The 15,501-nt window shown below is 36.6% G+C and overlaps 1 long non-coding RNA gene across 2 annotated transcripts; it reads left to right on the top strand.

Annotated features, from left to right (window-relative positions):
- Positions 1–4,638: 4,638 nt before the first annotated feature.
- Positions 4,639–14,400, top strand: LOC129349949 (uncharacterized). 2 transcript variants are annotated; one of them, XR_008603115.1, is made up of 3 exons: positions 4,639–5,823; positions 6,453–6,611; positions 12,272–14,400. It is a non-coding gene; the product is annotated as an uncharacterized LOC129349949 (long non-coding RNA). The 2 variants fall into 2 exon arrangements; XR_008603114.1 differs by lacking the exon at positions 12,272–14,400 and adding an exon at positions 7,553–7,977 and having other exon boundaries at positions 4,647–5,823.
- Positions 14,401–15,501: the final 1,101 nt, after the last annotated feature.

The following is a 15,501-nucleotide window of genomic DNA, read 5'->3' as shown; positions in this document are numbered from 1 at the left end:
TGTAGTTTCTCCCTGTGCATGTGTTGGTTTTCTCCGGGTACTCTGGCTTCCTCCCACAGTCCAAAGACATGCCGAGGTTATTTGATTGTTCTAAATTGTCCGTAGGTGTAAATGCCTTGTTTCTCTCAATATGTAGCCCTCCTGGCAGCCTTTGCTAAATGTCTAAAGTTAAAAGTGTGTGCCCTTGTGTCCATTTTAACAGCCAAAAGTTTTACTGCAGGTAGAAAAGCTGAAAAGGGATGGATGACTGTTATCTGGTGCAGAAGTACATAATGTAGTAATTTAGCGTTGCAAATGATCAATGTTAGGTATTTCAGTCATTACTTATCTGACCGTATCTGAGTACATTTTCCACAGTTTAGAATTAAAATCCTGTCTCTGTGTTTCCAGCGTTGCAGCTGATGGTGGCCTCCAGTCATGAGTCAGTGTATTCAGCTTTGCTCACTGTTGAAGGTGATATGTTTTGAGATTTGATGAGTGTTGTTTTGTTTGAAGGGGGAATTGGTTCATGTCAGATTTCTCATAGTCAGCCTACTTCCACAGCTCCTTCAGTGAATTGTTGGCTTCATGACTGATCTACAGCTGCCTCCTCTTCCTTTCTTCCCCTTTTCAGACTTTTAGAAAATACTTTACCGAATAACCATTCATAGCAAGTAAATTACACTGACTGTTGTGGCTTCAATTCAACCTATTTCACAACAATACACAGTCTGAGTGCTAAAAGACAGCTGTGACACTGAGAAAAGTGAGGAAATAGCACCATACCAACCAAATCATTGGCTCATGATTTTCAAGTTTTAGAGATTCCAGCGGAAAAATGTTAATTTATTTGAAATGAGTCCTTCCTAGATTTGTTTGCACTAAACCCATCCACACATAATTTGAAGGAAAACTGTGTTATCTGCACACACATTTCCTCTGTCAGTTTTTCCACTGGTTAGCATTCAAACAAAGGGATTTCACTTGGCTCTATTTCTGCCCTTGTTTTTTTTTTTTCTGCCTTTGTGTCCTATTTCCCTCTTTCTCCAGTTTCCCTCCATTTGTCCATTTTATGACTTTTCCCTGTTGGCCTCCCCCACCTCCGCCCATCACCGACTGCCTTCTGCCACTTCAGTCTGCTCTCTTAACTGCTCGTATCCGGCCCACTTACTGTGGCCCACTCCCCGTCCTGTCCCTGTGCCAGGTTGGCCCATGGACCAAATGGTGATATTCGGCGGCTGCACAAGCAGCAGGGCTGGCTCGTCTCACCGACCAGCAGCGGTGGGCTGACGGCTCTTTAGGAGCTGTGCTGTAACAGTGTGAAGGGGTGGGCTGAGGTGAAGCAGAGCGGTTTGGTTTGCCTCGGGTTTGCCTCAACTCCAGAAGCTCAGTCTGTGCTCGATTCAATGACCTTAGCTCGAAGGTGAGAGCAGAGTGTGTATTGAACAGACTCTAATAGTATTTGAGTGAGACCCATCAATCAGCGTCACTTTTCTCTGCTCACTAGCTGCCAGTAACTGCTTCAGAATGTGCTTTTTGAGCTGAAGGAGAAATATTCTTAAGAGGCTGCTTCACAGCTTCAGAATGCCAAAGTGCAGGACCATAGACATAAACTGAAAATAGTCTTATAAATGGAGACCATACAGGATAATAGCACAGTGAATTTTCCTTTGATACACAAGATTCTTTTAAATCTGTTGCTTTAAAACCACCAACAGCAGACATGGCTGTGTTGGGAAATGCAATTATTACGTGCATTTGTTTAGCGTTAAGTAATAAAATGGGTCAATATGTAATTGAGGGACTATTGAAATCCATGGGATATATCTTGCATACTTTTTTATTGAAAGTAAAAAAAAAACTAATGTTTTTTTTCTGTTCATTATGATCATGTCTTTACAAAATCCATAATTAGTTATTATGGAAACAATCATTTATTAATAAGAAATGACTGGATATCACTAAAATGTCAACTAAATAACCATCCAAATTTATTAACAACCACCTTCTAATTAGCTAAACAATAATAAAATGAACCTATTTAATAATTGTTTTGATTGTGTTCTTTTTGTTAGGTTGAGATAATTATAACAGATATTTCTTTTTGGCAATATATTAAATTTTATATGGAAAATAACAAATTGTATCTGTGTCCAAGAAATCACTTTCAACTAAGTTACCATTACAAAAACACCTCTCAAGGAAGTGTGTTAATTCCAGATCACATGACCTGCTCCACATGATGTCATTTCCTCCTGAAGAAAAGACTGGCAAGACTCCAAGGCTTTCTGAGTTATTTAATATAAAGTAGTGTGTGAGTCAAGTGTGGATTTATGGCATGTCAACAGGTAAATTTCAGTAAATTTCAATTTCAATTTTACTCAATTGCATATATAATTTTTTAGAAGAATCTTTCTGTAAAAATGCCATGTGGTGTTTGGTTATATGCGGTTATGTTGAGTTTAGGCCTGAAAACAAAAAAAATGTCAACTATGATAGCTGTCAACTATGTTGCAAAAAGTCCCATCATTATATATTGACCCAGATATAACCTGTCTTCACATTCTCTTAGCTTTCAGAGCAGAGAGGCTTCTGGGTAAGAGTTCAGGGAGAGCTTAACTGTTTTTGTCGTCATAAGAGCGATGAAAAATAACAAGCTTGAGCCTAACTGTGCTGTGGGGAGGCGAAAGACAGTCTTCTAATTAGCAAGTAAAAAAAAGTGTTATAATGTCCTGTGTTGATCTCTAACCTTTACATGCCCCTGAGCTCATTTGCAAGCAGCTGAATAAAATACCAGAATTTTTTGTTTGTTGACAGATTTTTATCACAATTACTGGGAGTGAGGGGGATGTTTGTCTCTTGGTCCGATTGATTTATTTATTTTTTTTATTTATTTATATATATATATATATATATATATATATATATATATATATATATATATATATATATATATATATATATATATATATATATATATATATATATATATATATATTTTTTTTTAATGGATAAAACTGTTGAAAGATTTATTAGTGATGGTTATGACCTTTGAGAAAAGAAATAATGTGGAGTTAAAACTACACTGAGATCTACATTTAAAAGAAATAAAAAAAAAACTATTAAAATATAATACAACTGAAATTTTATGGTCACACATTGTTAAGTGACAGATTACTATTTGTAAAAACACTCATTTTTGATGTGAACATAATTTATAGTTTTAGTTCCTTTAATTATTTTTCAGTTAACATGTAAATTAAAATGTTTTTCTGTGATTTCATGAGATATCTGTAATTTAACAAAACAGGGACAATGTGTAAAATATCAGCTGAACATTTTTTAAAATAATTTTTCAGTCTGTAATATACATTTTATTTTCTTTCAAATAATGATAAATATCTCTAACATAATGCATTTTTGGTAATTTCAGACAGTAACAATAGCGCATATTTACAGTCAAATGTGATAAAAGAGCAAACTATCATTTGTAAAAGTACAGATTTTTGATGGAGTTTTTTGTCACACATAGGCCAGAACACACAGAGTTGATGCTTCAGTTTTTTTATACATCAACTTGAATGACAGAAAGCCGTCACCATAGCAACTGTGCTGCTCCTTTATGCTAAGTTAATGGGTTTTTATTGTTAAATGAGATAAATGGCCATGATGTGGAGGTTAATATTGCAGCCCTTTCCTGGATAGAAGTCACAAACATTACTGTGACCAACATTATGAGAACAACTTATTCTATTTTATCAGACTGGGTTCTGTGTTACCTGAATGATACAGGATGTTGTGAAGACTGTGTCTAGACCTTCTGTCCTCACTGAAAATTCAGTTTACCAGCAAAATGATAACTTTCACCCCTGAGCTGAACATAGCAGCTGGAGTAAACTGCATAGATAATTGTGGTGACATTTTCTGATGCAGGTGAAGCTCTCCTCGGTGCACCTCTGCACCTTGGGAGCTGCTCTTTCATTGGGTCTCTTCTCACCATTCAGTCACTGGGTTTAAAATTGCACACAATTCCTGTAATTTAACCTCCAAGGTTGCCTTGGTGATGCCGTTTCTCTGAGATTTATCGCCCGGTCTCGCTCCAAGGCTGCTCCTGTTTCCTCCTGCTCCGAGCATTTACTTTAAATCAGCAGAGCCTCAAGTGAAGTTACGTCTTCGCTCGAGGGACGGTAGCCTTCAGTTTTATGTAAAGGTGTTACTGGACTGGCGCTGTGTGGAATCTGTGATAACCATCTTCTGCCTGTGAATGTGTGGTTAGGTTTTTTTTTGTTTTTATTTTACCTTGTCAATGCAACTAAGAGTGCACCCTCAAACTTATTTCAAGGTATTGCAGGACAAAATGGAAATTATATGACAACTGCGAATTAAATGCAGCTGAAAGTATGGTAAAAATGTCCAATCGGAGAATCACAAAACAGATATTTATTTGGGGCATTTCCAATCATCACACCTGGGCTACTGAGTTAAAATCTTTATTTCATTTGAACAGCTCATCATTTATTTTTCGTAATAGGTTATTCTGTGATCTTCAGGAGATTATGAATAATATCTTTCTTAGGTTTAGAGAAAAATGATCTGTTGATATTTGGTACAAACATAAATTCTGAACTTATTGTCTTATAAAGGACAGATACAATGTGGAACCTTATGTGAAATATAATTTAAGCAAAAGACAGAGATCCCTGTGAGCACAGTTACGGTCAGGAACATTACCATCAGCTTTAGTAATGCTACTCCAGAGAAGGACAGACTGTTTGCTGTGTAATTTAGATGAAGTTGAGAATGAGGTTAATTTTATATTTTACTGTCCTGTATATGAAGATATCAGGGAGGTACTTTTCAGGACGATGTCTTCTGTTTATTTTGGTTTCTTTTGGTTGCATGACCATGAAAAACTAGAGTTATGTTTTAGAAGAGGAACCTTTTTCATTGCAGAATTTCTTTGCCAGGCCTGGGATAAAAGGCAACATATTTAGTTTAAGGACTGAGCAGCAGAATAATGTGTGTTTCGGATGTATTGCTGCAATGCTAGTACATTGGTGTCCTGTAAACCCATGAGGGGTGGGCACGGTTGTGTGCAAGACATGAAAATAAATAAATCAGTCAGTCAATTATATTAAGGAAATTATTCCATGTGAGCACTTTATGACATGGAACTGAATGCCCTCATGAATGAACATGTCTTAAAAATATTTTATAATCTTTTTTAGATTGACAGGAACCTAGTGAGAACTGCTTTTTGAAATATTTAATGCCTAGAAATCCTACTGTGACAGTGATATTTACAATAAACCTAAGTGGCTTAGTGCACATTAATATGGACATTTTTACCTGCAAATTCACTGTTCCCTCTAAGCTGCGCGCGTGCGCGCACTGCTGACACGGTCTCCGCGCACAGAAAATCTGCTGTGCACACAAAAAAAATCCAACCTAAATTGTAAATAAAATAAACACGTAACAATTCATTCTGTGCTATTTTTCAGTGTGAGTCAGTGAGTGACCAGTGACTGGCTGCTGCAGCCAATGATGCGATTCACATACGTATTTACCATAGACTGTATATAATGGTATTTACGCAGCTAATCAACGTCATGCGTCCTTATGTGTAGCCAGCGTTGTTCTCATAGATATGAATGAGTAGATAGGACACGCCCCTTTGAGCTGCGTGCTACAGCGAGGCTAAGCTAGTGGGGGCAAAGTTTCAGTGCATTCCGTTGATGTAGACGGCGTGAAAACGGAAACAAGTATGCCGGCTCACTGTGCTGCATACAATTACACACTGCGTCGTACGATTGAGACAAGGAAACTTGGAATGACTTTTCATAGGTAAGAATAGTTTTTGGCTCTTTTTTCATTATGAAATCTTGTTGAGAGCTTCCAGTCTATGAGAGCTAACTAGTTAGCCACTAGCAAAACACTAAGGCGAGCTAGCAGCTTGACAACCAAATACCAGACGATTAATAGTAGCTGTAGTATAGTTGTACAAGCAGTAGTAGTAATACTAAAAGTACAAGCAGCAGTAGTAGTATAAACAGCTGTTAGAGTCGTAGAAGTAGTATCAGCATTTGTAATAGTATTACAAGTTGTAGTAGCAGTGCCAGTATCAGCAGCAGTAGTGTACTATCACTACTACTACTAGTAGTAGTCACATTGCTATTACTACCACCAATACTACCAATAGTAGTTATAAAGCCTTACTCATGTATATCCAGATTACCATCTATGTTCTTCCTCCAAACCCATTTTATGATTGGGATTACAGGCAGTTCTTTAGGACTGCTCTCAAATAATTGAAATGTTACTAAACAAGGTTATACTTATCAAATTAAATAGCTTTGGTCTCCAGTATATTGGTGAATTCGGTTCTTTGTACTTAATTTATTAGCATGATTTCTTTTTAATATGTTGTGTACAGACTTAATTATTTCTCTGTCTACTTTTCTTACTCCATGTAGGTTTCCCAGAGACTATGGGTTGAGGAGGAATTGGAAGTTTGTCGGCTTAGACCTGGTGTCATTCCATCAGTGTTAAACTTCCCGGCTCATCTTGGAAGAGTACGTGCCAGAAAGACCACGACCAAGCAGCCTTGAGATCTTAGACAGCGTCTCCCTGAGGTGGGTGTCAACGGTGTTCACAGTCAGGTCTGTGGTAATCCTGTCAAAAAATAAAACAGAAAAACATCTAGATTATAAATCAACATGTAACCAAAGCACTCTGTGTATAACGCCATAGTATAGGATGTAGTTCAGAAAATGTCAAAGTATAGTATGCTTTACTCAAGAATAACATAGTATGGCCTGTAGTTGATAGTACAGCATGTTGGCAAGAAAAAAAAACAAAACATAGATTATTATGTGGTTCAAAAAGCGCAAAATGATAGGATGTTGCCTAAAATTGTCATGTATGATATGTGGTTCAAAAAATGTCATAGTGCAATATATTGTCAAAATAGTATGTAATTCAAGAAAACATCAGAGTATAATATGTCATCTAAAAAATGCCATAGAATAATATTTCATTGCACAAGTAAAAGTATAGTAACTTTTAAAACTGTTCGAATTCTTATATGTTGCTAAAAAAACAAAAAAATAACTAAAACAAAAAAAAGTCACAGTAATATGTCAATTAAAAAAGCATATAGTATAGCGTGTCGCCCAACAAACATCATAGTATAGCATGTCGCTCTAAAAACGTCACAGTATAGCCTTTAGTCCACAGCTGTCAGTAGGTGAGGAGCAACACAAAAACAGTCCAAACGCTGGTTTCCAGAGGGTTAGATGAGAATTTATTTGAAAGAGGAAGTTTACAACAACACAGCATGTGAGGGGGTTAAAAACAAATGGGTGTTTAGTAAAATAAAAATAAATAAACAGAACTAAAAGTGAACTTCATGTTGACATTGATGGGCATTCCAACCAGGAACAAAGTAAAAGATAATCAATACGAAAAAAAAACTCTTCCTGTTCACCTCTTAAAACCCAAAAACACACCGCAGTATCACCCTAAACTAAAACTACCAGTGGGTTCCCTGTTTTCCTTTTTGAACAATTCAAAGGTCCCTCTCTATCTCCCCACACATCCACCAACCACTGGAACACATCTCCAAAGTTCTGCCGGGCCAGCTCAGCTTCCCCTCAGAAGAAGTGCCGCCACCTGCCAGATGAAGGAGCCTTTTGAGAGGCAGCTGGCATCGTGATTGGACTGTAGTTTGGTCTGTTCCAATCCAGCTTCAGCTCCAGAGACGGCAGGCGGGACGAGTCAACGGAGGCCGGGTGGACGAAGGCATGCAGCTGAGTACAATCCAGAAAACAACAGAGGAGGAGTGCAGCGGTAGTAGCATCGTATGTCTCTTAGAAAACATCATAGTATAGCCTTTGGGATGAAAAAACGCCATCATATACATCGTATATTGTACAAATAACAAGTCAAAGGAAAGAGACATACATTGTAGAATTGTAGTAATTCTGGGCTGGCTGATTTACTAATTATCAGTATTTTATTTTTTACTGATTTACGGTAATAAATACATTTAAAAATGGTGCTACTTTGGCTCTGAACCTTTATCTACCTGTGGTCGCTCTGTCTTCTGGAGTGATTTGATTGGTTATACGTCACGAGTAAAACTCCTTTAACATCTGTAAACAAAACAAAAACGTATCAACAAAGTTTTCTGTTAGAGTTTGTGTTCTTCTAAGTTTAACTCAAGATTTTAAATACTTTCATTTACTGCAAATGAGAACCTGCTCCAAATGTCTCACTAATAATCATTATCAGCCTTAAAAACACACAAAACACCCCACTATACTCGACCAAACTTAGTACAGTCCGGTTCCCCCTTCTATAAATCTGCTTGGAATCTTCCACTTCCTGTTTGTCAAAGTGGCCTTCTACCTGGACAGGTTTTGTTGGAGCTCATGCAACAAACATTTTGGGTAACTGCACTTTAATATGGATGGATGACACTGAATTAGAGTCTGTTTTAATGAGACTGAGTTAAGATGTGTAGCTCTGTCGTTAAATAGTAAATTATTTCTCAGAATTCACAGAGAAAAGTCTGAAATGTTTGCTAGGTTAGCGTCCCACATGTTCTTTGGCTCAGCTAAAGCTAACTCTCGCCAACTTCTGGATCTCTTGAGTTGCTTGTTGTTAAATTATCTTGCTGTAGGTGCTGAAGCTCAGAAAGTCTGAGATGTTTGTTCAAAATAAGCTCATTCTCAAGTCTTCTCTGAACTGTCCTCTTTTGTTTGAACTTTCCCTAAACTTAGGAGTTAATGACAGAGCAGCACATCCAGACTCAGTCTCATTTATGTAGAGATTAAACTTCAGTGTCATTCATTGATGTTAAAGTGCAGTTTTTCAAATGTTTGTTGCACATGCTCCCGACCAAACCAGTCCAGGTGGAAGATGATGTGAAGAGAAAGCTCCAGAGGATGAATATCACACATTTACATTGGAAATTAATGTCCTTTAATTAGACATTGTCATGCAAAAGTTGGATTTCCCTTTAATGATGTTCAAATCTTTGAGTGTTTTGTTGATGTTGGTTTCTAAATGTTTTTTGACACTCGGCCCCAAAGATTTAAACCTTCTACGGCTCACAAGCTGCAACAATTCACACATTATCAACTATCTTTCTGACTAAACTAAGATAAAAAGTGAAAAACTGTCTGATTCCTGCATCATGAATGTAAATCTTTTTGGTTTTTATGACAGTAAACTGAATATATTTGGGTTTGACATTTTATAAACCAAAACAAGAAATGAATTACTGGAGAAAACGACAGATTAATGGACAAAGAAAATGTGTTTTCCAACATATATGGCTGAATTACTCCAACATTACAAGATACATACAATTTAAATTCTATTTTATTTATGTAACGCCAGTTACAGGTCAAATTGTCTCAAGACGCTTTATATTTTTTTGTCATACTTAAAATCGGACAAAGTAAGAAATTTAAAGCTCTTGACTAACCCAATTTATTATTTGGTTTTTAAGAGATTAATCGGCAATTAAAATAACTTTCTCCACTAAAACTAATAAACATGAGGTCAAATAGAAGGAAGAGTTTTAAATACTGCAGTCCCACAATGACAAGAATAAAGTTTGTCAACAAAAAGTAAATCTGCTGGTGGATTCCATTAAAGTCCTAATAAATGATAATAAAGTGTGATACTAAAGGTTTGTGGTGCTAAAAATGTCCAAGTAAAGATATGAAGTTGAACATCTGGATGGAGGTTGATAAAAGTTGACCTCCCTTCATTTCTCTGGAGCGACTCCATGGATTTTATGGATGGTGGTTAAAGACCTGCTCTTCTAGTGGTCTGCCTTCTAGTCGCTGTAAAAGGTCAGTCCATCCTGGCCGACTTCAACACCTCTTCATGAGAACTTGTTCTGCCTCCAACCTGGTGGAAACTCCAGAAACTCGGGAAAACCTGTGGAGACTCGAAGAACTCGTGGAGACTCGAAAAACTCGTCGGGCGGGGGAAGGTGTGGTGGGTAGTCGGGGGAGGTGGGGGAGTAGAGGGGGGAGGCCGCCACCCACCTCCCCGCCTACTCTCCGCCCTGGCTCCACCCAGACTCCGCCTTGGCTCTGCCCATGTGGTCACTTCAGGAACTACTATGCCAAAGGGACGACGAATTTATTTCTTTTCATCTGATCTGTAGCTCAGTGAGTTAAGGATTTGCCTATGGAGCCGCAGGTCGCTGGTTCAAGACCAGACACTTCTTAAATTTTTATTGAAATCCTGACAAAGACAAAGAAAGAAAATTGCCGGTGGTGGGTCTTGAACCTGCGATCTTCCAGTTGGTAGTCTGTCTTCTTACTCCCTGAGCTACTCGCTCAGATACTAATTCTTCTTTTTTTTGCGCATTTATCATCTATTTTTTGTCAGTTTCGAGTTTTTTTTTTAACTCGAGTCTCGACTTGACTGTTTTTCTCAGGAGGTTGGACTTCAGCCTTTGTGCTGGAGGGTGGAACCCTTAGTTCCAAGACTTTCCAAAGCCTCCACACCTCCCGAGTCCTCAGGACCTGAGCTTTCACACAGTCTGAGGGCTGAAATTTTCTAAGTCCCACAGTAGTTCTCTGTTAGTTTGAACCTTCAGACAGTCTAAGGACTGAAATTTTATAAGTTCCTGAGTAGTTCTCTGTTAGTTTGAACCTTCAGACAGTCTGAGGACTGAAATTTTAAAAGTTTCTCAGTACTTCTCTGTTAGTTTGAACTTTCTGGTTAACAGAAGCCTTAAAACTTGTGACCATGAGTCTTGATTTCACATTTAGACCATCCATCTGAGTTCTTCTCAGACCTTCACCTGTGGGTTTTTTAGAAATCCTTAACAAACTTTGATTCTCTTCACTGAATAGTAAAGTTTGTGGAGATCAGAAGGTAACATTAGTTTGATCAATGCCTTCATCTACTAGTAGACTTTATCTGGAAAGCAGTTTTCTGAAATGAGTTCTTAGTAAATCTGTCCACAATCAAACCAAGAACATAGAAAGAGGAAATGTTTGAAGAAACAACTTGGACATGTATTGTATAATGTTGAATGATCTCATTCAATATTTTGTCTGTTTAATATAATTTAATGTAATTTAATGTTTAACTCTATTAAACAGACAAAATATTGAATGAGATCATTCAACATGATACAATACATGTCCTTATGAAATTAAACATAATTTTAAAAATACAAATATTCAAAATTACAGATAAAATATTTTCCAGAATTAAACATTTAAAAAATACAATTAAACAAGAAGAATATCAAACATTTAAAAAAATGCAAAACAGTTAATTAGATCATTAAACCTTTAAAAAGACAAAATATTTAATTACAAAATTAAATGTTTAATTAGTAAATTACATCTTAAAGACAATAAAACTTCCAATAGGAATTAAACAGAAAATACAATGAAGCATTTAAAAAGAAAACTAAACATTAAAAGGTGGTATATGTATATATAATTTAATTGTATTTAATGTTTAACATTATTAAACAGACAAAATGTTGAATTAGATAACTCAACAAGATACATGTCATTATGAAATTAAACAAAATTTTTAAAATACAAATATTAAAAATTACAGCTAAAATATTTTCCATCATTAAACATTTAAAAAATATAATTAAATAAGACAAATATTGAACATTTTAAAAAATGCAAAACATTTATTTAGATCATTAAACCTTTAAAAAGACTAAATATTTAATTAAAAAACTAAATGTTTAATTAGAAAATTACATCTTAAATTTCTTAAATCTTTTTAATAATAAAACTTTTTAAAAGTTTTATTGTATTAATTTCTTTCCCTTTGATTTAATTGCTTTTTGTTATGTAGTTTATTTCTTTAATCTTCTTTTTCTTTTAAGATTTTAACCCCAACCTTAAAAATGAAATAAACCCTTAAATCACAATGAAAATACTTCTGTTGTCACAATCATGAGTTAGTCAATTATTCAGTTTATCAATTCAACTTTATTTGTTTAGCACCTTTTACACAGATGACAAAACTAAACAAGCAAAAACAAAAAACTATGCTAAAACTATGATTAAAACTCAAAAACATAAAAAAAAAAAAAGATTTAACATGGTAATAAAATATGTTGTGTCCAGGGGATGGAGAGAGTTTATTGAAGTCTTCTTGGGCTCACATGGGAAATCATTTAAAATATAAACTTGATATTCAGTCTAAGGAAACTGCAGAGCAACAGAAGAACCAACAATATCTCCTGTTTTCTCCTTTAATGAGTCGACTCTTCTTGTGCTTTCAGACCAAAGAACTACAGACTCTTCACAACCTGCTCAAACTCTTGGTACAGGACCTCACCACACGGGTCAAGAAGGTTTCTGTCTCATTTCTACTCTGAAGCTCACCTTCTCCTGCTCAAACTGCTGACAAATGTTTCTGCTGCTCTAAAGTCTGGTCTCCAGAACTTCCTAAAAACTCTCAAAGTCTCTTCTGCTGCAGGTTGCTTTGTAGAACTGTTCCAGAAAACCTCACTAAACCACATGGAGGGGCCTCAAGATAGTCATCCAAATGAAACCGTACAAAAACCAAACTAGCACAACCCAAACGCTAAAGTCTCCTGCAGTCTACCAGAGAACCTCTGAGAACAGAGAATCAGGACAGGAACTCCTACCTTCTGGACAACCAACGCTGGTTCACAAACAAGAATACAGAATGTGTCTGACCAAAAACCTCTGAAGACTCACTACAGCCAAGATAAAGACACAACTCAGCTGTACCAAATCCACTAATCACTGCACACATTAGCACCATGTACTAACTGTGGCTAAAGAACCACATTTACCAAGACAACTATCCAGTACAAAGCCCTAAAACACACCAAGAAACACATTAAAGTCTATTTTACTGCTGGAAGCTGCAAGCCAACGCCTAACAAACTAAAGCAACGGAACCAAACCCAGTTCAGTGGAGAGAAGCAGAGGAAATGTTTGTCTGCAACTAAATAAAGCAGGAAGACACTGAGCTGCTCAGGTGTTCCTGATAACACCAAGCAGCCACCTGGACAGCCAATAGGAACACAGCTTACTGGAAGTCCAGAGGGCTGGCTTAGTGAAGGAAATTTGATTTAAAGTTGAAGCAGAAAGTTAACAAAGAAAGTTGAAAACCACCTTCTGATACCTGAAATCTCTGAGTTTTCACACAAAGAACACCTGAACATGTCAAACTGGTTCCATAGAAGAACCATCATTGTAAAAACGTCATAGTATGGTGTGTTGCTCAAAAAACATTAAGACCTGGCTGTCAGGGGACAAACATGTAAGAAACATGAGAACAGAGAGAATCCAACCAGTAGGTCACAGTTTATCATCCCCCAGTCTTCTCCTGAAGTCCATATGGTGAGAGACATCAGTATCTGGTTGTTCATTTACCAGAGGATGCTTATAATCATGCTGATGTGGTCTGTACTCTACAGTATTTTAGTGACTCAATAAATGCCTAAGTTGTTTTTTTTTTAATGCTTTTCAGTTTTTAATAAACATTTAAGAGCCTATATGTAATCAATAAATGGCCTTTGCCTATCTTAAGAAAAATTCACTCAGAACTCTGATATGTTAACAGTACTAAATAAATCAATAAATACATGCATACACACAAAAATAAGTTAATACATTAACTGTGTTAAGATAAGATTTAGATTTTTAAAAAGTTGTTTATGTTTTTTGCAGAATCCAGTATTGCTCACTGGTTGGTCATTACATTTTGTTAGTTTGATTTCACTGTTTAAAATGATGCCACCTCTTTTCAGACAGAACCTGTGATAATAAAACAATACAATATTTTTAGTTCCGTGTTAATAAAGCACTTAAAGCTTTAAGTATGGCTAAATGCTTTTTTCAAAATTAAATATATCACTCCTTAGGTGGTAGTGGCCCCAAGTTCAGTAAAGTTGGAAAGATATTCACAGATTCGGACTTCCAGCATCAATAACTCGTTAGATATAGGTTGTCAAAACATAAACGGTGCCTCTTTCCCATTGTTGCAAGGCAGACAATGTGCTACAAGCCCAGTTTTATCAAAAGTAGCTGTCTTTCAAGCTACAGGAATAACATTGGTGTCTATGGAGTGAACAGGGTCCGTCTGCAATTTGCAAAACCGCTGCAACAGTAAAGAGAGACAAATATTCAATAACTTCACTCTTATACATTGTAGTGTCACTAAAATCACTGCAGCCTTCAACTGGCTCCTGTTGACAAAGTGTTTTAACAGAAATGTAAATGCTGTAATTTGATTCTTTTAATGAACCATGTAACTTGAATGGATGTGATGCTGGTGTGACCACAGTGCACACGTCTGATGTTGCTCACAGTGGTCCAAGGGACGCTCAGGGAGTTTGTGTGTTTGCTCAGACTCAGGAAAAATTACAGGGAACATTGCCTGCAAGTGTGTGTGATTTGCATTAATCCAAGGCTAATGTTTATTGGACTTTTAAGAATGACATGTAATCAAGTTCTGCTGTAAGACACATTTATCAAGTCGCTTCCATCTGCAGTTTTCTTTAAGTGAGAGTTAGTTTAGGATCTAATATTGTGTTAATTGTATTGTAAGTGATCACAGTTGTGTTTAGAGGAGGAACAGCCACCCAGAGTGTAGTTTGACCTTACAACTGCCTTATCTGTTTATTATTTGATTGTGCATTACAAGAACATATGTAAATATAGATTTAACAATTGGGAAATTAGCATCAGAAAAAAATTAGATATATAGGAAAATAATAATAATGCCAAATTGGTTGAAATGGAAAAAGTGACATGTTCTTTGCTGGAGAAGTTGTGTTGCTTTATCTTTCTCTTTAAAATGCCCCAGAGGCATATTATTTGATTCAAATCACTTTATATTCTTGGCAAAGTCATAGTATTTTCTCCTTTATAAACTGTTGTGTGCTTCGGATTGTTATTGTGCTGGAATATTTCTCTTCTGCTCAGCTTCTGCAGACTGAGAGTCATTTTGTCAGTCAGTATCTTGGTCTTACAGATATTTATGTGGCTATCTATGAATGTTTCCACACGCCTGCCTCCTGCCTACCTGCTTCACTATCAGGACTATTCGTTCACTGTGGTTGTCCTGGCCAAGTTCACCCCAAATGTGCTCGACTCATCTGAGCGGAACAAATTTATCTGACCAAAGAATGTGCTCCCAGTAGTCACTAGGTTTCTTTTCGTGTTCTTTAGCAGTTTCATCTTGTGGTTTTGTGCCAAACAGCAAAGAGGGTTGATTTTTTTTTAACAGCATCCATAGAGGCTGTCTGAGCTGTTAGAGAAACTCTGATTTCCAATGATAATTCCTGTGGGAAGTCTGAATTACTTGCCCATCTATTTTTCAGCGGTAGATTGCAAAAGTGGTCCGCTGTCCTTGGGTCATTATATAAGGACGACCACTCTGACTCTGATTAGTGGCGCTGTGGCTCTTTCTACACCTCCTGATTTAGAGTTAGGGTTAACCACTTCTGCAATTGTGCCTCAGCTGATTTTTAGT

Source organism: Amphiprion ocellaris, chromosome 10 (genome assembly GCF_022539595.1).
Source record: "Amphiprion ocellaris isolate individual 3 ecotype Okinawa chromosome 10, ASM2253959v1, whole genome shotgun sequence".
NCBI lineage: Eukaryota > Metazoa > Chordata > Actinopteri > Pomacentridae > Amphiprion > Amphiprion ocellaris.
The sequence above is the reverse complement of the archived record's forward strand: the minus strand, read 5'-3'. Positions and strand labels throughout refer to the sequence as shown.